Here is a 26,361-nt window from a genome sequence, read left to right on the forward strand (position 1 = left end):
AATTGATTGCCTTTATATTTGTATGTTTTATTTTTAATTTATTTAGAAAAAAAAATCGCAAAGAACTGTATTACACGCTTAACAATGACAGTCAGCTGAGATTCAGTATAGAGCTGCACAAAATGTCAGTGAACATTGCCATTAGGGCTGGGTAATAAATATTGAGTTCTCGATATTAATCGATTCTCATTTTTACGAACCGATATCGATTCTTAAATCTCAAGAATCGATTAGTCATCCTGTTTCATTTGAATGAATGGATCATTGTATCGCGGCTGCGCGCATCCAAAAAAATCGCAATAATCTTTGTCCTTTGTTACTATTGATATGAAACCAAGTCTCAATTTTCAAATTACGTCCATTTTCTTTAGAAATTCAAAAACATAAATAGCGTTTTGTCGCTGTGGCGTGAGATCGCTCTGGAGAAGCAGCAGCGCTGATCTCTCTTCCGGCTTAATAATACCAGTCACAGCGCCAAATAAACATGAATGAGCATCTGAAAGTGTGTTAAAGATGGAGTACAACTTATCCAAATCCGGATCATGTCACATTGATTCGCTCAATCAGCGTTTCAACCGTGGAAAGACGTCAGTTAAACAGCTTGTAATCAATGTATCGTCATATTTACCTCAGAAAACCCACATAAACTCATTAGTCAGCTAGAAAAAATAACTCTAGAGAGGAGCATTTTGCTAAATATATACACCATATTACATATGCATTATAATCTTAATGTTCTTCAATATTTAATGCATATTTGAATAAATCTGGCAAGTTTTTATGACAGCCACCATTTAAATGTTTATATTTCATATAATCTTATTATAAAGTGTTTGTATAGCTACAAAACAGTTCATTATTACCTTCATATTAGGTTAATGAAGTCTATAGGCTACAACTAGACTCCCATAGTTTACAGCATTTAAGAGATTTGATTCCCTTGAGAAAATTTGCCATTTATTGTAACTGATATCCAAAACAATCGATATTGAATCGAATCGTAATCGAAATCGAAATCGAATCGAATTGTGAAATTTGTCTCAATACCCAGCCCTAATTGTCATGAGAACGACATGGTTTTATTGAGATATGATTTTGTAAACTGACATTTTATAAATTCTGCCTGTGATATTTTTATTTAGTTTTATTTTTTTTTATATTAATTGAACATGTCAGTCAGACATTTTTCACTATTGACATTTCACTCTTAGAAAAAAAAGCTATGTTGTGCCGAGTGTGTGTCTTTAACTAATCAGCTAATTAACTTGCTCTTCGAGCACAAAAGGTCAAATAATGGAGAACTGAAAATGGCAACATGTTGATTATCGGTTATCATTATCGGCTCAGAAATCCCACGTCTCTGCATCTGTAATTACACAGAGAACAGAAACATCCCAGAAACATTGAGTTGACCCTGAATCTGCTCAGGTACCACGACACCATCACACACTCCGCACGCTTCAAGAGCCATTAAAGGAGTAGTTCACTTTTGAAAAAAACATGTCTTTCTTTCCTCAGTCGAAAAGAAATTAAGGTTTTTGATGAAAACATTCCAGAATTTTTCTCCATATAATGGACTTCAATGGGAACCAAACGGTTCAAGGTCCAAAAGACAGTTTCAGTGCAAACTGTTCAAATGTCTTTAAACGACACCAGACGATGAATAAGGGTCTTATCATGCGAAACGATCGATTATTTCAAAACTTAGTCCAAAAATGTAACTTTTCTAAGGACAAATGCTAGCCTTGCTCTATTCTGTGAGGCGCGTTTGTAACGTCACGTAATACGTAATTACGTTCAAAAGGTCACGGCCCGGGCGACGTAGCCGGAAGTACAGAGTCAGTGTTTACAAGTTGAACGCATAGGTTGAACGTGCAAACCAACTCAAACGCCGTTTACAAAAAAAGGAATTAAAAGGTAAAACAACGATGTCGGACGATTTTGATTCTGTACTTCCGACTACGTCGCCCGTGACCTTTTGAACGTAATTACGTATTACGTGACGTTACAAACGCGCCTCACAGAATAGAGCAAGGCTAGCATTTGTCCTTAGAAAAGTTACATTTTTGGAATAAGCTTTGAAATAACCGATCGTTTCGCTTGATAAGACCCTTATTCATCGTCTGGAGTTGTTTAAAGCCCTTTGAACAGTTTGCACTGAAACTGTCTTTTGGACCTCGGACCGTCTGGTCCCCATTGAAGTCCATTATATGGAGACAAATCCTGGAAATTTTTTTAATCAAAAAGCTTAATTTCTTTTCGACTGAAGAAAGAAAGACATGGACATCTTGGATGACATGTGGGTGAGTAAATTATCAGCAAAAGTTTTTTCAAAAGTGAACTAATCCTTTAACTGTTTGCTGAGAGGAAGGGGAGCGATGGCGTCTCGGGCGCGAGAGATACAGAACAATGATTCATTAGAACGGGAACAGATGGCACTCCACTTTCTGCTCTTTAAGGAGTCTGAAATATTCAAAAAGCACCACATCAAAAAACCATCAGCACAAAATCCATCAGGCTAAAGAGGAATGCCGACGACACGGGCCGAATGATGAGATCTGCTGGAGGACATTGCTTTTAAATCAGGCAATAAGGAACAGATTAGATCCACGGTAAACATGTTCATCATTAACGCCAATAATGTCATGTTTGCTTTCGCTCTCGGAGAGTATTATCCGCTCAGGCTTCATCCTGATAACCTTTCGAGTGAACTCCTGGAAATGAGACGTTATGAGCCAATCCCACACCATTTAAACCCGCACATGCTTTATGCGTCGGTTCAGTCAGCATCGTTTGTGCCAAACGGCCTTTTAAAGAGGAGACCTGACAGGGTTCACCGTACCACAGAACATCCTCGTCTGACACGTGATATCAGCAACATCTGGATCAGCACGCTTCGCTTCTCTGGGGTTTAGAAGAAGGGCGAGCAAGGAGGCTTTTGGAGAAGCAGTTGTTACTACACACACACACACTCTCTGAAATTAAAGATGCACAGTGAAGAACCAGTTAAATTCCCCCTTCAGTGAACCATTCTTACAGTAAAAGAAGCATTTCATAGTGTGATGGTTCATGGAACCGTCAATATCAATAAAGAACGATTAATTTGACGAGTGTTAGTGTTGATACTCGTAGCCCTCGTGAAATAATACACTTAATTCCATTAAAAGTAAAAAAACAACTGTAATTTCAGATAATGTAAATGAAGGACACTGAAGAACACTTGAAGAGACACACTCAAGCTTGCTTTTAAAAAAGTGCACTTTAATGATGTCAAATTAAAAGTAAATTTTATTAATTTTACATTTCAATCTTCCGTCGTGCTTTAAAGAAGTTAGTGTTAGACCAACAGCGTTTCATTCAATTGTACATTTAAAGTTAATATATTTAAATTGCAACTTCAATATTATAAATATGTAAATTATTAATGCATTTGAATACATGACAAATCATTTTCATTTTAGTTTACCTTCAGTGTTTGTCAGTAGATTCGACTTTATTTCGACGTTTCTATGAAATGACATATACATGCACTGAAGTCCTGCTAAACTTCAATTGATTTTATATAAATAATACATTCTGATGTAATTGCAATAAGCTTGCAGTTAAAGGTCCGAAAACGTGATATATTTTAAAAGAATACATCCACAATAAGTATAAGGATGTTAAAGTATATTGGGGTGAAACTGGGAACTGGCCTTTTCAAAGTAATTTTACCAATATTAAAAGGTTTTCCAAGACCATATACGTCATCTGTTCACGTTTCATCCACTACTAAAGACAAGGGAGATAAAATAAGGGGGAAATCCATGAATAAATCCTCTAAAAAAAAAAAAGTGTTTTATAAACGTAATTTGTCATAACACTGCCCAAAGTTAGACAAAAAAATGAAATGGCATATAGAGTAAAAGATAATCAAATAATTATAATTTAATGTTTACTGAGAAGCAAAACTGCACAAGATATTAAAACATCAGTTTTTAGATAGTATTAATTATATTTCTTACCGCAATGGCATGTTTTAAACATAAATCAAAATAAATGAATGCTTAGAACAGTAAAAATAGATTATAATGCATTTGATTTTCTCATGATGTAATTGTTGTCTGAAATGAATGCATCTTCTTTTAAAGATATTACGATATGTTTACCGGAAAAGAAAGGCAGCAGGGATTAATAAGGTTATGGTTTGCATAAGTCCTGATCTCAGATCAGATGCAGATGTTCTGGTGAAAGCATCAGATAACTCACACACTCCTGCCGTCTCTAATACGAGCCGCAGATCTCCATTACGTTTAGCTGGACCTCTCCTTACAATCCAATACAATTAAACTAAATGTGTTCTAATGAATTTCCCGTGTCTCTGTGTGTTCAGCACTGACTGCGTTACTGAGACTTCAAACTATATATATATATAGACAAAGGAGGTAAAAGTCATAATTAATAGGTAGAAATGAACCTAAAGGAATCTTGTCAGGTTTCTATAATGAAAGCATTTAATGAATGAATGTCAGAGTTCAAAATGGAAAGAAAAACCATAAAAGCACAAAAGTAGTCAATATGAGTTTTGAATATAGTCTATATTACAGCTTTATGAGAGGAAAGGGTCTGATGCACTGTGACTATTAATATTATTACACTTTACAATAATGTTTCATTTGTTAACACGAGTAAACTTTAGCTTGAACTAAATACTTGTTTAAATAGCATTTATTAATCTTCATTTCATTTACAAATACATTTTTCAATCAAAATTAATATTAATATTAATGAACTGCGAACTACAAACAAACATTTGTGACACTTTTGCAATAAGGTTAGTTAGTTAGTTAGTTAACATGAACTAATGATGAACTGCACAGATACAGTATTTATTAATCTTAATTTCAACTATACATAATTAAAATCTTGTTATCATTAGTTAACGCACTGTGAACTAACATGAATTTTTCATTATCTCACTTTAATAAATATTAAATAAATAAAGTAACAAATGTATTACTCATTGTTAGTGCATGTTAGTTAATACATTGATGAACAATGAACAACTGTATCTGTATAAAGGTTAATAAATGCTGAAAAAAATAAATGCTTATAGTTAAAACAAACAAGAGCTTATTGTAAAGCGTAACCTTATTGAAATATTCCTTTAAAATGAGTTTCTTGGAAAGAGTATTAATTTAAAGAGCAGCAGTATTTTTATTTTATTTTATTTTTTCATCATGGCAGGTCTGAGAACAGTTTTAGCATGTGTTAATGTTTGGTCTCCTCACAACACTCAAACACTCACCCAGACTAATGCTGACGAGCGATCTCATTGGCTGCCGGATCAGCAGAGCCAATCAGCTCGAGCCATGAGCTGATGATGCGATTGCTCTCAACTAGACGCATCTCGTTTGTTGTTTACGCACAGCAGCTTAAGCAAGTTATCATTAAGTAATAAGTTGACACGAAGTTTAATAATGTGACGAACAAGCGCAACATGTTTCCTTTGCTCTTCATGCATGCAAATTCGCTCCTGCCTGACAGCGATACCTCTGGCGGCGTCGTGATTCTTACGCTCTTCATTACAGCAAACTGTCGTTCTTCATGCCCGCTGAAATTGACTTCTTGTAAAATGTGGCCCTGCAATTATTTTGCATAATGCACAAGGCTCTGAGGTCCCCGACACTGAATTAACGTCAGGGAAGAAGGATGGCATCATCTATATTAAGATATAAACATATCTCACTTAAATGGCCACAGACGTCGAGCATATTTCAGCGTGAAGATGGAGATGAAGCCCTCGATATGTGCAGATGAACCCTGAGGAGATCATTATTATCAATCTGCGTATGAGGATATTGAACAGGGTTGTACTCTGGGTAAACATTGTGATTGGAAACACATATCCGTTCAGCACACAGTTTCAGGTTATTACAGCGCTCTTGTATGCCGTGTGAAGGGTGATGCATTATGATGGCCTTGCTTTACATCGGATGAAATACGGCTGAGCCAGCGCATGCAAACACACGAGGAACACACTCCCCTCCTCGCGTAAGGACATCTGGGGCTGTGCGATGAGTGAATGTGTGTGTGTATCTGCAGATTCAGAACACTTAAGCAGTAATGCACACGGTGGCCAATGATGAATCCACTCAGATTTCACAATAAAAGCATCAGGTTTTGCATTCATTACAATCATTAGAGTCTTTTCCTCATTATCAGTCTCATTGGAGTTTAAGAGTGTTCATTAAGTGCAGCTTATTATTCATGATAGTTCCATTTTTAACGCAAAGCAATTAATATTTTTTAAAAAGTATATATTTTTTATTTATTAAAATAAATACTCAACAAGCTCACCAAAATTCTGCTAACCAAGTTGTATTATTGTATAAAAGGAATTAAAATAACATAAAATAAACTGTTATATTTTATACAAACATTTGAACTTTTGAACAAAACAAAATAAAAATAAGCCGATATATATATATATATATATATATATATATATATATATATATATATATATATATATGTATATATATGTATATATATGTATATATATATATATATATATATATATATATAGGGTTTACAAAGAATGGAGTGAAAAGGGAAAAACATCCAGTATGGGTCAGTCCTGTCTGAAAAAAAATGCCTTGTTGATGCGAGAGGTCAGAGGACAACTGATTCAAGCTGATAGAAGAACAACTTTGACTGAAATAACCACTCGTTACAACCGAGGTATGCAGCAAAGACACAACACACACAACCTTGAGGCGGATGGGCTACAACAGCAGAAGACCCCACCGGGTACCACTCATCTCCACTACACATAGGAAAAAGAGGCCACAATTTGCAAATTGGGCCAAAATTGGACAGTTGAAGACTCTCGATTTCTGTTGAGACATTCAGATGGTAGAGTCAGGATTTGGCGTAAACAGAATGAGAACATGGATCATCATGCCTTGTTCCCACTGTTGGGCTGGTGGTGGTGGTGTAATGGTGTGGGGATGTTTTCTCCCCTTAGTGCCAATTGGGCATCGTTTAAATGCCACGGCCCACCTGAGCATTGTTTCTGACCATGTCCATCCCTTTATGGCCACCATGTCCCCATCCTCTGATGGCTACTTCCAGCAGGATAATGCTTTATGAATCATTTCAAACTGGTTTCTTGATCATGTCAATGAGTTGACTGTAGTAAAATGGCCGCCACAGTCACCAGATCTCAACCCAATAGAGCATCTTTGGGATGTGGTGGAACGGGAGCTTCATCCCACAAATCTCCATCAACTGCAAGATGCTCTCCTATCAGTATGGGCCAACATTTCTGAAGAATGCTACTGCAAACACAGTATTAAGTTCCTAATGATCCTTTAGGATTCTTATCCTTTAGATTATATATATGTAAATGTAAATAAAAATAAAAAATTAAATCCAAGAGCTGCCCAGTGCCATTCATACACACACTCTTTCATGAGAGCAAACTGATCTGGCGTTGGTTCAGTGAAGAGGTCATTAGTTGAGCGACACATCCTTAACCGCACATGCAGAATACATCATTACTCTGCTCAACCCATTGAACCCATTTTGAACTGGTTTTCTGCACACAAATCCATTGTTACACAATAAATTGTGTGTGAGTACCAACTCTGCACCACTTTCGAGTTTCAATTGCCTCTCTGCATTGACAGATTGTTGAAACATGTCAAATGTGGAATAGCAGCACACTTGTTATGCTGAGAAAGCTCGCTAATGCCCAGAGGGATGATATCATTTACTCGAGGCACAGACACACTGTTGTGCGAGTCATGAATTATTCAGGCCTGTGGAGAGGCAACAGGGCTGTTTAGCAGTGTGTGAATATATGTATATGAAGGAAATTATTGTATTTGACAACTGCTCTCGGAGTGACGCCAGACAGATGTTGTTTATGATTGATTTCGGCTCTTGCAATGTAGTTAACAAGTGTTCCTTGTCACTCGTTGACAAACCTTGAGAAAACAAAACATCTAACTAGAACCGAAGCTCTGACTAGATATAAGGCGTCTATTTGGAGAATATTTGTCTAATTAGTTTATTGTAAGAAAGAAATCTGTAGAAAAACATATGTCCTGGCTGGAAACTACTAGTATGTTTATAGACATCTCCTTCAGCACTCAAACACAACACAGTGTAATGCGTAACACAAAATACAGGTGTATTCGATACGGCAATTTCCATTTTAAAGTGCAAGGAACATTGTGCTGTATTTTTATGGACTTTTCTATGAGTGATTTATAGAACTTTTTTCGAATAGAAAAAGAAGAAAACATATATACGGTTTATATTAAAGCTGCAGTGCGTAGATTTTCCTCTTTGTCGCCATCTCTGTTTGAATTCTGCAATTGCAGTCATCGGCGGATGACCAGCTTTACGTGGGTTGTGCCTCGGCGCGGTACAGCATGGATGAACACGATATTTCCAGAGAGTGTGTGTGTCAGTCGCCGCCGGTGTGGATGCTGGCGTTCGCAGTCACAGATTATACTTTTGGAAGTATGACCAACATAATAACTTTCAGCGGGAAATATCCTCTGAACAAGTAACATCCAGTTTTGTTCTTCTGGCCAACTAAGGGGAAAAAAGCATTGCAGTAAATCGCGCTGATTAAATCTAACGATCGCTTATCATATAACGTCAAACCGTGCAAATTATACTCTGTTCTCAACTTGTTAATGTTCAATGTCATCATTGCATGTCTATATAATGCTCTTTCCAATATTATCCTTGTTTTTTATGGGCTGTTGCAGTCTCTCTTCTTCTATACTTCTGAACCTTTCTGGATCTGCCATCAAATTAATATGTTTAATTATATCAAGTGGTGTGAGAAAAGACTATAAATCTCCATCTCCAACATCCTCACACTCACAGCCGACTAGCCGAGACTCTTCTTTATGTGTGCAGATGTGTGTGCGTACAGATGTGACATAATGACGCAAATGTATGCTCGAATTTCCTGCGGAAATCCACCAGAACCACTGGAGTTACGAACATCATCACAAGCCGTACCGTAAGTCGAGCTACGGCAAGCAGAGAGTGCTGAACACTGACTGGTTATGTACTTGCTCAAGCATTTATATTGGATCATTTTTAACCTAAAAAATGTTACGTACTGCAGCTTTAAATAATTATAAAGTGCCCATATGATGCTATTTTAAAGGTTCCCAATTTTGTTTTGGAGTAAAATAAATTGACGCACCCACACGTCAAAAAAACACATTAATATCAGCTCTTTTCTCACAGTGTCTGAAACGGTGTCTCTCTAAACCCCGCCTCTCTGACAGCTGCTCCGCTCTGATTGGTCAGACGCCCCGGTCTGTTGTGATTAGTTGAAATGTCTATTATCATATCTGAATTTCAGATCTCCCTCAGCGCGTAATACACAGCGATTTGAACAGTAACGATAGCATAGTTTTTTTTCGGTATCATTTTGAGCGTGAAATAAAATGTGATTTGTAGATAAAAAATGTTTATCATAAGTATTGTGTTCAAATACACAACGAATTTTAAAAGATAAAGAAACTTCTGTACTCCGATAATCGTGTACGTAGGTCTAGCTAAAGCTAACCGGCCAAACATTGGCGTGTCGATGCGGCTTCATAAATTCTAGAGACACATAAATAGATTTACCAGATAATTCAAGGTTTCTGAACCCCATGAGGGTCTGTGGACAGCAATGCATTCGCTCCGTCTCTTTATACTTTATTATTCCAAGCGATGAGTAAATGTTGCATTATTAATAGACCTGCTTTTCTCTGCATTCAGCACATTCACTCAGTCTCACTCAATATCATGATCTCGAGCTGTCCTAATGGACGGGCAAACTCTTGCAACAGCAGAATGACAGAATAAACACACATAGTGCTGCTCCTCGGCGCTGACGACGACAATAAGTGCATCCGACAGCACGGATATACTCTGCAACACACTGGGAGGGATTTACTGTTGCAGGACGCTTGTAAGACTGTAACCAGTGTGAATATCTAAATCAAATCAAAGAAATCCTGCAATTGTTGTAGTGCATATAATTTGTCAATACTTCTAGACAAGCCTGACATTATGATGCCAATTAAAATGTTATGTGCACTCAAATGAATTTTATTGGGAAAAACAGACACATTTCATATTCATTTCTCACTTAAAGAGAACATTTTTAAAACTTATACAACAAACTGAGAATGTGCATTAGGTGTCCCCGACGCTTTGTTTCATGGTGCATGTCAGAATCACAGTAATTTCAAGATTTCAACGTGTAAAAAGCATTCACAAACTCATAGAACTCGTAATAACAACTTTTAGTTGTGAATGTTTGTACTGCGTGACAGATTCATTTTAGTGTTGATAGAGCTGCCATAGAAACATATGAACGCCACGGTTTGTCATCTCGTAGTAATGGGTGTTACGCAATGATCAATGATCAATGATCAACGTCATCCTAAATCCCAGTGTGTCACGACAGACAGTGGAGAATTGGGTGGATCCAAATGCAGCAATAGTATAGTCAGGGCAATCCAATCATCGTCATCCACGCAAGCATCATAATCTAAATAATCAGAATCGTCATCATCCATACCAATGTCGAAATCCATTTTAATTAGTCCGAATGATAATATTACAAAACAAGCAAAAACAAAACCAGAAACAAACCTCAGAATTACAGCGTGACAAACAATACAATGACTCCGCGGCAAGGGCAGACACAGACAGGGTATTTATACACAGAACTAAACAATGTAATTCGAAACAGCTGTGTGCAATGATGAGTGATGAGAAATGACAAAGGATCATGAGAAATGCAGTTCCAAAGTGAATGGTGACCGTATGGGGGAAGAGACCTCTAATGGACACAAAGGGACACAGTGACGCGTATGTTTAGATATTTTGATATTTTCTTTACATAATCTGATTACATAATTCTAGATACTTGTAATGAGTTACCCCAACACTGCTAAATACTCTGCAAACAACTAGTTTTTAAAAGTGGGGAACTATGACGTCATAGAGGATTAAACCCCACCCCCGCAGAAAAAGATCAACGCCTACTTCAACACGGCCGGTTTAGCCCCGCCCACCGATTCGCACATTACACGCATAGTTAAATAACGTAGATGCCTACCTCGTGATGACACACCGGATCGAGCTACCGAGCGATACAGAATATTGTGCAGCGCCTGGTTGTGGAAGAAGACCGTCACTGCATAAGCTTCCTCTGGATTCCAATAGGACTGCATGGATAAACGTTATTTTTAGTGACGTTCCAGCTGATGAGGTAAAACATTGTCGTCTGTTCGCTTCATTTCACTGAGGATTGATTTGTAAACAAGACTGGATTTGCAGAGCGATTAAGAGTAAAGAACGGTGCTGTGTCGTCTATATTGGATCTGACAAGAATGGTGCAACACACGGACTCTGGGTCCAACATTCCGATCGCCATTTTACAACATTGGACATTTTCAAAATAATTTCCCCCACGTGCATCAACGTGCGAGTCGAAACTCATTATAATATGCAGAACTGTTCTCCACTCACAGCAGTGGGCGTTTACTTCAGTGCGAGATGTCCATAAAAACCCAGCATTTTTCAGCTAGGCTCAACACTCGGGTATAAAAAATTCATTTTGATGTTTTTGAATGTAAAACCCAAGCGAATGTCATAAGTTGACCTCAAACAACAATATAAAAAAAATGAAAAAGCCAGTTCATGACCCCTTTAAAATAGCAGTGCTCCAACAATGCGCCTGAACACACACTCGTTCTCAGACCGGCTGCTCATGGCCACAGATGGGCGCTAATCCATTTGCTGTTTAAACAACGTGACGCAGACGTGAAAATGAACTGAAACTAGCAAAACACACTTGCGTCGCGCTTGGCGCCGCATTGAGTCCAGTGTAAGATAGGGCCACTAAACTGACAAACAATCTTGAAACAAAACAGACTTGAAGGCAGCATTCATTCGCAAATAAAGCACATTATACAAACTTTATTTCTCATTTTTATTCTCCTCTTTCACTCAGCAATGGTTCTGGTTCTCTATCACACGGGTGTTTTTATCCCAGCCTGAGGTCATTTAGTGTCCGCAGATGTGCCTCAGTGACTGATGTGGTTACCAGTGCTGACAGCTGTGTTATTGATGGTTTCAGCCTCTAACCAGACGTCCCATTTCCACTGTGAGTGACAGACTGAAACCAGTTCTCTGACTCACAAGAAATGGTGTTGGTCTTCCTGCATCCCTAAACTCCTAGCTTTCTTTTCTCAGTCTCTGTTCCTGTAGTTTCCACTGCCTCTTCTCTTCTCCGAGGAAAAACCTGATACAGATCTGCCTCACTTTACGAGATGAGTGTGAAAGTACGCTTTGAAAGGCTCACCTGCCACAACGAAACAGCATTGCCAAAAAACAAAAAGTTCCCGCAAGAAAGCAAGCAGGACACATCAGGTCAACATTTCATTACTTCATCCTAGGGGTGTAACGATTCACTCGTTTTCTCGATGCATCGATTATAAATCCTGACGATGCATGTGTATTTTGAATCGTGAATCGTTTATTTACGTGAATTATTGATTTAAAAGGCTAAGAATTGAATTAATCGTGATTTTATAGCGATTCAGTGGTTTAAAATATATAAACACAACCTTAAAGTGTTCCTGGTACAAGCTGCCTCACGCATTGGCCGTCATAAGACATCCGCATTTGATTGGTTTCAGGCGCGCTCACACACCCCTGATTTCTCTCGCTGAAGCCCGGTCGGTCAAATGCCTGAAAGATGAGTTTATCTTTCTGCCTGTTGAGATACTCGTGTCGTGATCAGCTAGTATTACCGCAAATTAGTTAAAATCTCCCGGAATCTAGAGCGAGCGGGCATACGAGACAGAGGTTGTGCTCCAACTCGGCAGAGAGCGAAAGCGAGCGAGAGACCACCAGCTTGCGTGTACGGAGAGTCTTTCCATGTAATAAATAAATGAAAGCGTTTCATTTCATAGTGCCCATCACGCAATGGCATGGCAGCTTTAACAATGGCTTGAGCCGGTTTGCCTCAAAACTATTGCTTTCTCGACAGAGAGCTCAGCTGGAGAGCTCAAACATGGACTGCTCAAAAGTCTGTAGACATGAGAGCTATGGGACCGAGCGCGAGCAAAATCCGGTGAAAAGATGTTAACGAGTGCACTGAGAGGACGCAAAATGAAACTAATGAAAACGTCTCCATTAATTTGTGCATGTAGTCATTTAATGCAATACTTTTTAAAAGCCTTTTTCTAAATATTGGCTACTTAGGTAGGTTTCTACAAATGCTAATTTGTAGGCCATTGAATTTTTATAATAATATCTTCATTAAAATTAAAAAGAAACATGAACTAACATTAACAATGGACAAAATCCCCACTATCTGACCCCCGAAGGCCGCTGTGTGGGCTAATTCAAACCCAGACAAAGACCCATTGGGTGAAGCATTGAAATAATACTATAATGCAAATAAAAAAATTACAAATCGCATCGAATTTGCATTTGAATCGCATCGAATTGAATCGTTCTGAATTTGCACAAATCGTTCTTGAATCGAATCGAAAACCTATGAATCGTGAATCGAATCGATTCGCTGTCCTACTTCATCCAAAGCTAAACTTCATCCGAAACTTGCCTGATTATCTGCAAATAGAGCCGCGCACAGACGCGCTTCATACACAGAACTTTTTAGGGGTTTCAATAATGAGACAATTTAATGGATTTAGTTTTAATTAATCATAATGTATCACTACAGGAAAAAAAAAATCTCCATATATTAGATAAAGGGTTCTTTAAGGTGCAATATGTAGGACTTTTGCAGTAAAATGTCCAAAAACCACTAGGCCAATGTTATATATTTTGTTTAGTTGATTACTTACAATATGTTTCCAACTATTTGTAAATAGTAAGAAAATTGTGAATTTAACCGAGGAAATGGAGCGTGTCAGCAGGGGTTAGGAGCACCAGACAATGACGTCATATCCGCGTTACCCTCGGGTACTGCCATAGTAACCATGGCGACAGACGTGGACAACTGGGTTATGCTTAGCAGGACGCTTACGAGTTGTTGTTTTGTTCAAACATTATGGACCATGGCAAGCAGAGGACTAAAATGAAGATCAACATCTTTGGCGATGCTGAGAGCTCCACGTCCGCGGCTAACCTCGAATCGACAGACACACGAGTGTTGCATGTACTTTATAAGACAGGTGAGCAAATGTACAATAAACTAATCAATGTTATTTAGTTCAACATGAGGAAATGTTAGAATATGATGTGTATGTTATTCTAATGTTGATCTAGCTTAACACAACGAAACTAACAACATTCAACACACTCAAATGCCGTTTAGTCTGATAGTGTGACTGTTAGAGCAAGTAAAACAGCACTGCATTACCTCAAGTTTAATTTGTCTAATAATCTGACCTGTGTGAGTAGTAATTCAGAAATTGCATATAGTTTGGTAGAATGAAACGTCCTTATTCCTTTATATCCACAGGACTCGCGTTACATGTGATGCTGGTATACGTCTCTCATTAGCAATCGCGCCTTGCTTCACACTAAAGTCAAACATCACTGTATTCACTCATCCACAAATGGCTTCTTCTCGCTCACTGTAAAGTCTATTAATACAGCCTTCACGAAAGGCGAGTTGCGCTCGTCTTCTATCCTCTATCGTGTCGTATATCGAGCGAATCGCTTCAGGAACGAGAACACATGTGGGCGGGGCTTGATTGTGTCTGTGTGGAACTGATTGGATGGATGGGTGATCTCCTGTGAGTGACAGGTTATAGCCCCGCCCACATCATCAGAGAAGAGATGCTGAAGAGGAACTGATTCTCTTTCAACATTATTAACACTATAATGATGATGTGCACACATAAATCATTTACAATAAACACTGTGATATAAAAAAATAAAAAATAAACTAGAATTGTGAGTTTTGATTGCATGTCGACTTGAGCGTCTCAGGAGGACCTTCAATCTCATTTCACTGATTGCAACACCTGACCTCCATTAGCCTCTGGAAAGTCATCAGCCCGGGGTTCACACACACACACACACACACACACACACTCCAGTGTTAACAATGTGTTCAGTGCTGACAGGAAGTGTAATGGTTTAGTTCGCCCGTGTGTAGAGTGATAACACTTTATAATAACTTCATGCTATGAATCATTAGTTCATTCATCATTTATAAAGCATTAATAGACATTAATAAGCGGTTTGTAAATACAGCTATACATGCTTCATTCTTCATTTATAAGCATATCTGTAATGTATTTTCATGATCAGTTTATCATTTCTAAATTGTGTATTGCATTATTTCCAGTTGTCAGTGGTTCGCATCATTTAGAAAGTGCAAGTAAATGATTAATAAACTATATCTAAATGTATATTTATTTATACATATTTTTAGACATATATTCCCACCATATTCCATGATTAATTCAGGTAGTTATGCAATATTTATTAGCTAACTGTTTATGAATGTGCAACTAATGATTCAATAACATGCAGTTATTATAAAGTGTCACCAAGATTTTGGGCAAATATATCGTGTAGAAGAATGATGAAATATGATCTGGATGAACGTGTGTGACGTATGATCCGTCAGGTGTGTTTCACATAATCAAACTAACGGAAAGACATTCATATGCATGAAACAGCTGCTCACACACTCTCTCCAAACACACCTCATGTTTCTTTTATGTAACAGACAATCCCAGAAGAACTTGAATAATCGTTTGGTGTTGGAGATCCGCTCTGATGTGTGTGTGTGTGTGTGTGTGTGTGTGTGGCGCTGCCGAGAATCAGCAAATCATCTTTCCAAACCAGTTTTAGGCTGTGGTGTATTATTATTCACATCGGCAGCGCATTACGACACTGACTGCAGGATACACACACACACACACACACACACGGTTTCCCAACCAGTGTTTCTCATTCGCTGAGAGAGAGCGAGACACATCAGAGAAATACATATCCCACAATGCACTGCAATGCAAACGTTGATAATCACATCCAGGAACATGTGAACTCAATGCTTTGACACTTGATTGCATGTTAATTGCATGTTAATTTCAATTAAATGAAAACATAGTTTAAGTGTATATTAAAAGCAATCAGCTCATCTTTAATCCAGTTAAGTACATCTTTAAATGTCATTTCTAATTGGCAAATGGAAATATACTTGAATGTCATTTCTCTTGAAACTTGTGTCTCGTGTATTTAGATATATGACATACATGTATTAACGTTTCATGTAATATTTTAGTCAACACGTGCAAATAAGTGTAGGGCACAACGGGGCGGAGGGAACACCAGAAGAAAATGAAAAAGTAAAAAAAAAAAAAATGTGTGTATTGAACATTAATGGATTTTGAAGTGTTTTTTATTGGCAAAAGACACAAACACTTCAGCAAAAACATGTTTTTAATTTAATACCTGTTCAAAACAACCACTTGGGCAAGGTTTGTTTTCAGAAATAAAAGAAGACATTTTTGTTTAAAAAAATATATACTTTCATTAAAACATGTTAATATACGAAGAGTTCAGATGCAAAAGCCTCTAAGTGCCATTTGAAATCAAGCTTGTATATTTAAGTTCAATGATTTCACTTAAATGGCAATGATAATTACCTATTAATTGTTATTTAAGTGAAATTACTGAACTTAAATATGCAAGTTTGATAAAAAATCATCATTAAAGAAGAAAATTTCAAATGGCATTTAGAGGCTTTTGCATCTGAACTCTTCATAGAGTTTTTACAAAAATACAGAAACAAAAATAATTTTAAAAAGTCAGAGATCCCATAATAATTAAATTTAGATTTACAGTAAAGGATATTGTATCATATGATATTATCATTTTAAATATGATGATTATGGACACACAATCCATCCATCTGAATATAAACATCTCAACAACTGGAAAAGTCAGCCGGCATGTTAATCGTGTCTTTCACCACAAATACCATAATTTTACATATTCTTCCATTACCAAAAAACTGTTGCTTTAATTACCTTCCAAAAAAAATATTCAATGATTTTAGTGAATCTCAGGCTCCTTAAATCGGATGTCCACATGCATCTTGAGGAGAATAAAATCCTCCGCTGTACACTACACTTCTGATTATGAAGCATGTGTACTTCTGTTTATCAGTGTTACTCAGCTAAACATGAACACTCTTCATCAAAACACAGTGATTTCGATTTGAGCATGACGTTTCCGAGGCCGTGCGTGTGTTGTGTTCAGTCAGTCTGATCTGACAAGCTCATCTCCGTCACGGTTGTTCCCGCTCCTCATCTCTATAGGTCACGCCGGGCCTTTAATCGTTCCACCGGTGTCTGTCTCTCCAGGAGATCTCGGCGTGGAACCGGCCGGGGATTTGTAGGATTTGTAGCGTGTAGGAGGGGTATTAGGGGTAAGTCGGCCCCATATGTTGAATAAATCATTCGCTGATGTTTAATTAAAGTCCTGAGAGATATATTAGCCTGACTTAGTTTAATAAAGTTTTGATGAATACCTGTGTTGGAGAAATTCACACCTCGTGAAGAGCCTGGTTTTAATATAAATCACCGTGATGATGATGAGGCACATTTATCAAGATGAAGGATTTTATGGTCACATCACTAGAATGTGTCTTTGAAAACTGCAAGAAAGTAAACAGAGGAGAAAAACATGCAGTCGTGTCTGTCCAAACAGTTTATAGAGATAACACCGAGAGGCGATGGCAGAGCTCAGACAGCACAGGGTTGAAGCAGTGGGATTTTTTTTAGTGTCATTGATCATTAAAGTCCTGCTATAGTCAATCATTTTATCCCTTAAAACTCATCTATGAGCACCAAAATGACATATTTCAGTATTTTTTCTTTGAAAAATGTATTCGTGCCTTAAAATATCTTGAATGTAACTCGACACCCTTGTCCATTTTATTTCGATTTCATTTTAATCTTAAAGTCCCGCTGTAGTCAATCATTTTATCCCTTAAAACTCATCTTTGATCAGCAAATGACATATTTCAGTGTATTTTTCTTAAAAAAAATGTATTCATGTCTTAAAATATCTTGAATGTAACCCGACACCTTTATCCTCCCCAAGTCCCCCTGTAGTCAATCATTTTATCCCTTAAAACACATTTTTGATCACCAAAATGATCTTGAATGTAACTCGCCACCCTTGCCTCATTTAGTATGCATGGTTCTATGAATATGCAAATGAGCCCCGCCTCCACTCACTCACTGTGAGATCCACTGGTTGACGACCACACGTTGATCTGTATAAAGTTGAACCTATATGAGGATTGAGGAAGTAGCATGTCTCTATATAAACATATTCATCAATGCACTCGGCTTATGAATTTACACATGGTTTGTCTTAAGCAGAATTACACGATTAAAGCATATTAAAAAGACCTATAAACAACATTAAAAGCTGGATGTTCACCACAGGGAGACTTTATACTAATCCTGGCTTAAACTTCATGATAGCCAGCATGAGTCTTGATATGAGATTTCAATAATGTAAAAAGTATAACGTTTCTAAATATACACATCAACATACGACGACAGAACGAGGTTTGACCGGAGCGATTGAAGCTGAATTAATGTGACGTTCTTTATACTGAAGTTCAGGTGCCGTTCAGTGTTTCAGGTATTGTGTGTGTGTGTGTGTGTGTGTAATCCGTGAGGGAAAGCAAACTGATGCGATTCCAGTCAAACTCCATTAGTCGTTTCCCAGTGAGCTGCGATTCGGCTGATCTGGGAATATCAATCCAGTTCCACAACAAACGAGATAAAAACAGGACGAAAACAGATAGAGCTTTATTTCTATTAAATAGTCCATCTCTATATGTTTTATATGGATTTGAACAAGATATAATTTTGTTAAATCAAAAACTTATAATTTAGTTTTGTTTAATCAACATATATTTTTAATGAAGTTAATGCAACACGTTATCTGTTAATTAATGTAAGTTCTATTCTATTTATTTTAATTAATTGTAAAATACTGTTGTTGTTTTTTTAATAACCATATAACTTACAATGAAATTCAATACTCAACAAACCATAGCCTATGTTTACTAGTATATTGTTATACATTTGTTTTTGTAAGTAAAAAAAAAGTCATGCAAATTCTACAGTAACCGAATATGTATGTCCTATTGCTTTTGGTGTATGTTTTTATGTTACATTTCATGTTACAGCTTTTAATGAAGTTAATGCAACACGTTATCTGTTAATTAATTTAAGTTTTATTCTATTTATTTTAATTAACTGTAAAATACTGATGTTTTTTTTAATAACCATATAACTACAGTAACCGAATATGGCTTTTGGTGTATGTTTTTATGTTGTTTAATTGACAGCTTTATTTTAATGTCCTGATGGTGTTTGTCTTTCTGAACATGAGAAACGCTAATTTTGTTAAACGTTGAGTCATGATTTAAGCCAGCCTTTTATTTCACCACCTGTATTATAATAGTGATGATCAGAAAAGCAGATTTTAGTATCTAATACATATTGTAATCTTTTTTATGATAAATAACTGGCCTTTTCACTCTCTCCCTTTTTTATTTATATATTTTTTTGGGATTATTCTCCTCATATTCTCCATTGTTGCGGCTCCTCTCTTCCCAGTCTGTCAGTAACACTCTGTTTCTGTCACTATGAAGCCCCTCCTCCTGATAAGCACACTGTGCTCTGATTAGTCGGCTGGAGCAGTGTGTTGTGATTGGTCCAGCACTTCGAGTGTGTTTGGGAAATGCCCCGCCCCTTTCCATAACGCCAGTTTAACACACTACTAACTAACTCAACCAGGCCCCGCCCCTTTATTCTGCGCATTAATTATTATAATGAGGAATATTGTGACGTGTTCGTTCCCGGGAGAAACTCGAGACTACAATGGAGGCGTTTCAGGAGTTCAGAAACACTGACAAGATCTCCCACTTTTGCTCATAATAGTCCCTCTTCAACAATGATGACTCTATATGAAGTCCTGCGTTGCAGCAGAGACACACGGGAACACACGTGCGCTCGTTCCAGAGCCAGATCAAATGCGAGTCGTTCTCTAATTGGAGCCCACAGAGCCGGTGTCTTCAAAGGGAACCACTTTTGTTTTGATCCCTCAAATTGAATTGGCCAGAGCTTCTGGCATCTCTTCTGCACATTACATGCCGAGTCCCCCTCCCTCGACACCATCATCTGTCCGGCCGCTCACACACACACGGATGTGGCAGTTGTGAAGAGAATCCATTATGCTGGGATCTCCAAATCCTCAACGGCCCAGAGTCAAGATTAAAGAGCGACGGCCCACACACACTCACACTCGTCATCGCGTGGAGCTTCTCTTTAAATCATCACGCAGGCCAATGAGAGTTCCCTTTGTGTTTTCCAGTGGCTTGATGAATATCTCTTCTTTTCAGCGTTCGCTGCCAGACTAAACGCCAGCGCTCTGCCAGTTAATTCCTCCGAGGGTCTTTCCATGATTTTGTCCCGGCCATCAAAGCCTTTGTTCAGTCATCACAGTTTCACAATGAAAATAAAGTTATTTAATGTTGAAGACAGCGCGTCGTGGGATTCAAAGGTTTGGTTGAAATGTCCACGCGACCTGCATTCGTCACACACACTACACACTTCAGTGTGTCTCTGAGCTGCTAATGAACCGTAGTTTGCAAGAAATGATCAAACGAGCTCGTGTAAACGATCCCCACCCTCTCGTATGAAGCGTTGGAAGGTAAAACACGCAGTCTGGATTCTTAATTAAGAGCAGATTTAAAAATCACTAAATCAGGTCCCTGCACTGACTCTGTTTTTGTAAATTAGACCGTTTTTGTTGTGTTTAGGATAAATGACTAAACTAGCCTGTTTAGGTTTGGGGAATATAATATGTTGCATGAGCTCGGGTTACATTTTAAATTCTATATTTTTATTTTGATTAATGCTGTTGAGAAAGTCTCTTCCGCTCACCAACAATGATAAAAATGATTTTGTGGTGAAGTAAATACTACCGAAAAAAAAAACCAATGTAATTTACATGAAAAAAGTTAGTTCAGGCAAGATTTAAAAGAATAAGTAAATTCTATAGTAGTACTCAATTCAATCGTGTAGAAATGAAAGCGTAAATATCAACATTATAAAATTAACTAAAATTACTAAACTTTTCTGATACTGGTGTTCCCATCATGTACTGGGCAATGAATAATTAATGTGGTTTATTTTTCACTGTTTTCCATATGTATTTACACTATTTTATAGGGCCGACAAACGATTAATCGCGATTAATCGCGATTAATCGCTTCCAAAATAAAAGTTTGTGTTTAAATAATACACGTGGGTGTACTGTGTATAATTATTATTTTATATATATATATATATATATATATATAAACGCACACACATGCTTGTATGTATTTAAGAAATATTTTCATGTATATATATATATATATATATATATAATTTATGTTATATATATAAATATAAATATTTTTTAAATAATATTTTTTTTCTTAAATATACATGCATGTGTGTGTATTTATATATATATATATATATACAAAATAATTATACACAGTACACCCACATGCATTATATAAACACAAACTTTTATTTTGGAAGCGATTAATCGCGATTAATCGTTTGACAGCCCTACTATTTTATCATTGCTTTTGTTGTTAGGATTAGTTATTTGCCATTTTGTGACATTTGGAGTTCATTTTCTACTTAAATGACACATTCAAACAAAAAAAACGATAGATCAAATGTTACCATCATTGTGTATTGTCTACCAAGTACTGAGGTCTGCGTTCATATAGATGCGTTGACACACGCTATATGAATTGATTACTTGACAGTCCCTCCAGAAAAATGTGATTATGCGATCTCTGAATTCAATGCAAAATCAGCCAAAGTCCGCATATTTATGCGGGGGCCGCATTTTTTCAAATACGCCGCACTTTCGCCGCATAAATTGCCGATTTCCGTGCAAAATATGCGGGGTTTGCATAATTTCATAATCCTCGCATTTTCGTTGCAAAAAAAGTTACATGTATCTTAGCAGAAAGTTGAAAAATGTTGCGTTTGCTTCACACAAGAGCAGCCATTTCCCCCTGTTTCCATGGGAACGTTATGAAGTGACGCAATTACGCGACGCCAGACAGACTCACAGAGGCGATTGATCTCACAAATCGAACTCGTATAACTGTCTCACACGTTCTACCGTCACATCGTTACTTAATAAACAACATAAGATAAAAGAAGTAGCATCAAACAGAAATGACCCGCACACATGGGGTGTTCGAGGCGCACATATAACACTGCAGAGAGCTCTTAAAGGGGCCACACCTTATTTACACTCGTTACAGTCTGAAATAAAACAAGATGAGAAATTAAATATTCCCAGCACTTTCTATGATGTAGTATGCTTGCTTATCAAAGGAAGTAATGAGAAATGACTCTTACATTAGCCTAGTGAGAACAGGATGTTGGGGGAATCACTTTTTTTTTCTCTTTTTCATCAAACCGCAATTTTTGCAAGTTCCCTCAATTTTTGCAAATTCCTGCAATTTCATCGCATAAAATTGCATAAATATAAATATATTTTCCATCGCATTTTTAAAGTAAACGGGCCGTGTAATCAATCAATTTTTGCCCGCAACAATCACAAAAAAACTCGTTTTTCTGGAAGGACTGAATACTATTATGGTAAATGTTATATATAAATCGTTTTATAAAAAGTTTTTTCCACAAATTTTTGGAAATTACCACCACAAAATCAGTCATTTTGATCGCAAAAATCACAAAAAAAATCGTGAAATCCTGGAGGGACTGACTTGAATATTTCTGAGTAAATCATATAGGCTACTTAAAATGTGTGGTCTAATTCAATGTTATATTGTTTGAGTGAAATGTTGTACAAAGAAAATTAAATTAATTAGATTAGATATAACTTAACATTTAATTAGCTAAATAAAAATTACTTAATTTCATATGGTACTTTCACTTAACTTAGTTAATTCTATGCATGAAATTTACTCAAAAAATATCAGTGCAAGAACTTGCCTTAAAAAAAAGTAAATTTTACTGATACAGTGAAGGCCACATTTATTTGATTAAATATTAGCATTCTATGTGAATATATAGTATTATTTCTGTGATGAAAGCATCATTACTCCAGATCCTCCAGAAATCACTCTAATATGAGGATCTGATGCTCAACAAACATTCATCAGTGTTGAAAACAGACAGTCGTGCTGCTTCATGTTTCAGTGGAAACTGTGCAATGTTTTATTTTTTCAGGATTCTTTGACGAATGGAAAGTTCAACAGAACAGCATTTATTGGCTGAGAAAAAAAAACGTATTTACCACAAATCTTTGAACATTAGTGTAATTGGATAACTCTATATCTTCATTGTCTGCATGCACGGCCAGCGAGAGTGTGTTTGTGGAAAGCGGTGATCATGCTCTCTCTAACGGGGATGAAAACCCATTTAAATCTAAATGCATCACTACAGTAAAGCTGAAATTAGAGCCGCGTCTCGAACTCCGTCTAATAGCAGCGTTTTCAGCGCTAATGCCCGACGGGACTGAGAAACGCAACGCAACTACTGCTAATGAAAATACAGTAGAGTACAGTGAGTACCACTGCTTTAAACCCCCTGCGGTGTGTGCATGACACTCATCAGATTTCTCCAACAATACAGCCGTGCAAAACACTTTTTATTTGAAAGTTACACTATAGCTTTCAACACATTTGAAAGCAATTTTACAAGCATTAATTAGTCTAAGCTTTTAATTAAAATCCACTGAGTGTTATGCTACTTCTATAAATGAACTCTGTCTAATATAATCTGCGACTCAACTACACAATATTTGTGCAATATCATAATTGAAACTCAATACTAAGCTCAGAGAGTAAATGTTGTGCCACACTCTAAACAATGCTGGGTTGTTTGAACCCAAATTTGGGTCAAATATGGACAAACCCAAATGTTGGGTTAAAAATGCAATTTCAAAGTTGGGTTAAAATTTGAAATTGCATTTTTAACCCAACATTTGAGTTTGTCCATATTTGACCCAAATTTGCGTTCAGACAACCCAGCATTGTTTAGAGTGTAGAGTCGAATATTTTCTTTTTCCAGACCATATGAACACTCCAAAAATATGCTGGGTTGCTTCAACCCAACTTTGGGTCAAATAAACACATTTTTAACCCAATATTTGGGCTTGTCCAAGAAAAAGAGTGCAGTTTCTCTATCCGCTCTCCAGTCTTGGCTTGTCTCGAGGCTACAGGACACGGCTGGTTCAAACTCAATATCGTCCACAGATGGAGAGCTTCATGCATTGATTATGAATGTGTGTGTCCTGAGGGATCCAGCGCTCGCTTCATTGACCTTCAGGGCTGATTGTCTTTAAAGGTCTGGAGGAGGGACTCGGGTGGGGCTAAAGATAGAGGCGGGCTGGTTAGATGGATTTCACATTAGGTTGTACTTGCAGGGAGTGCGCTGTCCAGATCGGCACCATTGGGAAAAAGGAGACGTTTGTGTCAAACCTTGAGTGATAAAAGGCAGTATCAGCGGCGGCTGGCAATTAAGCTTTAAATGACGGGAAATGCCTTCAGTCATGCCATCAGCAGCGCCGGTCTGGGTTTAAGGAGAAACTGGCGGATGTGTCCAGTGGATTCTTGGATCAATGTGGACACTAGAACTGTGTTCCTAAACCTAGTGTGCTTTTCTCGCTGCCTACGCTCTGAATAACTTCACCATAAATGAGTAGTTCACTGCTGAATTAAACTTTCCTGATCATTTACTCTCCCCCACATCATCCAAGATGTCCAAAAGAAATGAAGCATTTTCAGGAAAATATTCCATATACTGTAGTGACTTCAAGTGACCTTTCAATGTGATGATGTAATGTGTGGCAATAGTGCAAGAACAGTAACTGTGGTCAATGTGTATTTTGCTATACAGTAAATGTCGCTTATTCCTCGGCTGGATCGTGTCGAGACTTTGAAGCTGCACTAAAACTCACATCTGGACCCCGTTGGACCCCATTGAAGAAACTATATGGAGAAACATCCTGGAGTGTGTTCCTCAAAAACCTTCATTTCTTTACAAATGAGGAAAGAAACACACAATATACAGTGTTGGGTGTAACTAGGGTTGGGTATCGAGAATCGAGTATCGATTGGAACCGAGACTAACTTTTCGTTTTTGCCGGAATCGTTCAAAAGTTAAAATTTCGATTCCTAGTTTCGATATTCACAGTCCGCCGAGCGGAAGAAGAAACCGCTGAACAACACCAACGAAGAAGCGTCTACCGGAAGTGTTGGCATAACCACGCGAGTCGAACATGAGTAGCTTACGTCGGCGATCCAAAGTGTGGCTTCACTTTTCTAAAAAAAACGAAATCTCGGCAAAATGCAAAATTTGTGACAAAAGGAGTATTTTTACAGAAGGAGTATTTCCTTCAGAAAGACCGTTGGTTAGCAAGGTTAGCTAAACTTTTTTGACCCTGCCTCTTAAAAGAATCGGAATCGAGAATCGTTAGGAACTGGAATCGAAACAAGGAATCGGAATCAGAATCGTTCAAATTCAAACGATACCCAACCCTAGGTGTAACTAATTACTAAGTAATTAGTTACTGTAATTTCATTACTTTTCCCTTGAAAATGTAAAGTAAGGGATTACTCTTCATTTATCTGTAATTTAATTACAGTTACTTCTGATGTAATTGAGGTAAATACTGTGTATAGATCAATCCGATCTAACAGCGATCCGTATGCATTATATGAGGTGTCTAAATTATACGACCGCACTCGTACAAATTCGTATGAATTATTGTAAAATATGTCATGAGATCAGACATAAAACAATAGTGGGTTTAACATCAAAATGTAGCCTATTGTCTGATGTTAAAAAGTATGTTTTTATAATGTAACCTTCGTCAGTTTAAGGATAATTCGTGCAATTTTATAGTATTTATTTGAAAGAATTAAAACAGATTCATGTCTATCCTTGTATTATTCCGCTGGTTGAGATTGATATGGGATTTTGAAAGTAATTAGTAATTAAAAGTCATTAAATACTTTTTTTAGAGAGAGTAATTAGTACAGTAATCTAATTACACTCTTGAAGAGGTTATTAGTAACTATTAATTAATTACTTTTACTTACCCAACACTGTATATATATATATATATATATATATAAAGTACAGAGCCTGACAAAACAAAAACATGTTATTCTTGCTTCAAGCTTTCTTTGATTATCAGCTCTTGAATGTGAGGAAGTTTAAAATGCAACTTTCGAGCAAAAACTCACAGATCGAGTTCGTCCACGTCTCA

General features: G+C 37.2%; 1 protein-coding gene across 1 annotated transcript in view; it reads right to left on the reverse strand.

The window, feature by feature from the left end:
- The window catches only part of vstm2a (V-set and transmembrane domain containing 2A), a 42,774-nt gene that overhangs the window by 10,651 nt on the left and 5,762 nt on the right, over window positions 1–26,361 (reverse strand). The window lies entirely within an intron of this gene.

This window comes from Pimephales promelas, chromosome 22 (genome assembly GCF_988280905.1).
Source record: "Pimephales promelas chromosome 22, fPimPro1.hap1.1, whole genome shotgun sequence".
Lineage (NCBI taxonomy): Eukaryota > Metazoa > Chordata > Actinopteri > Cypriniformes > Leuciscidae > Pimephales > Pimephales promelas.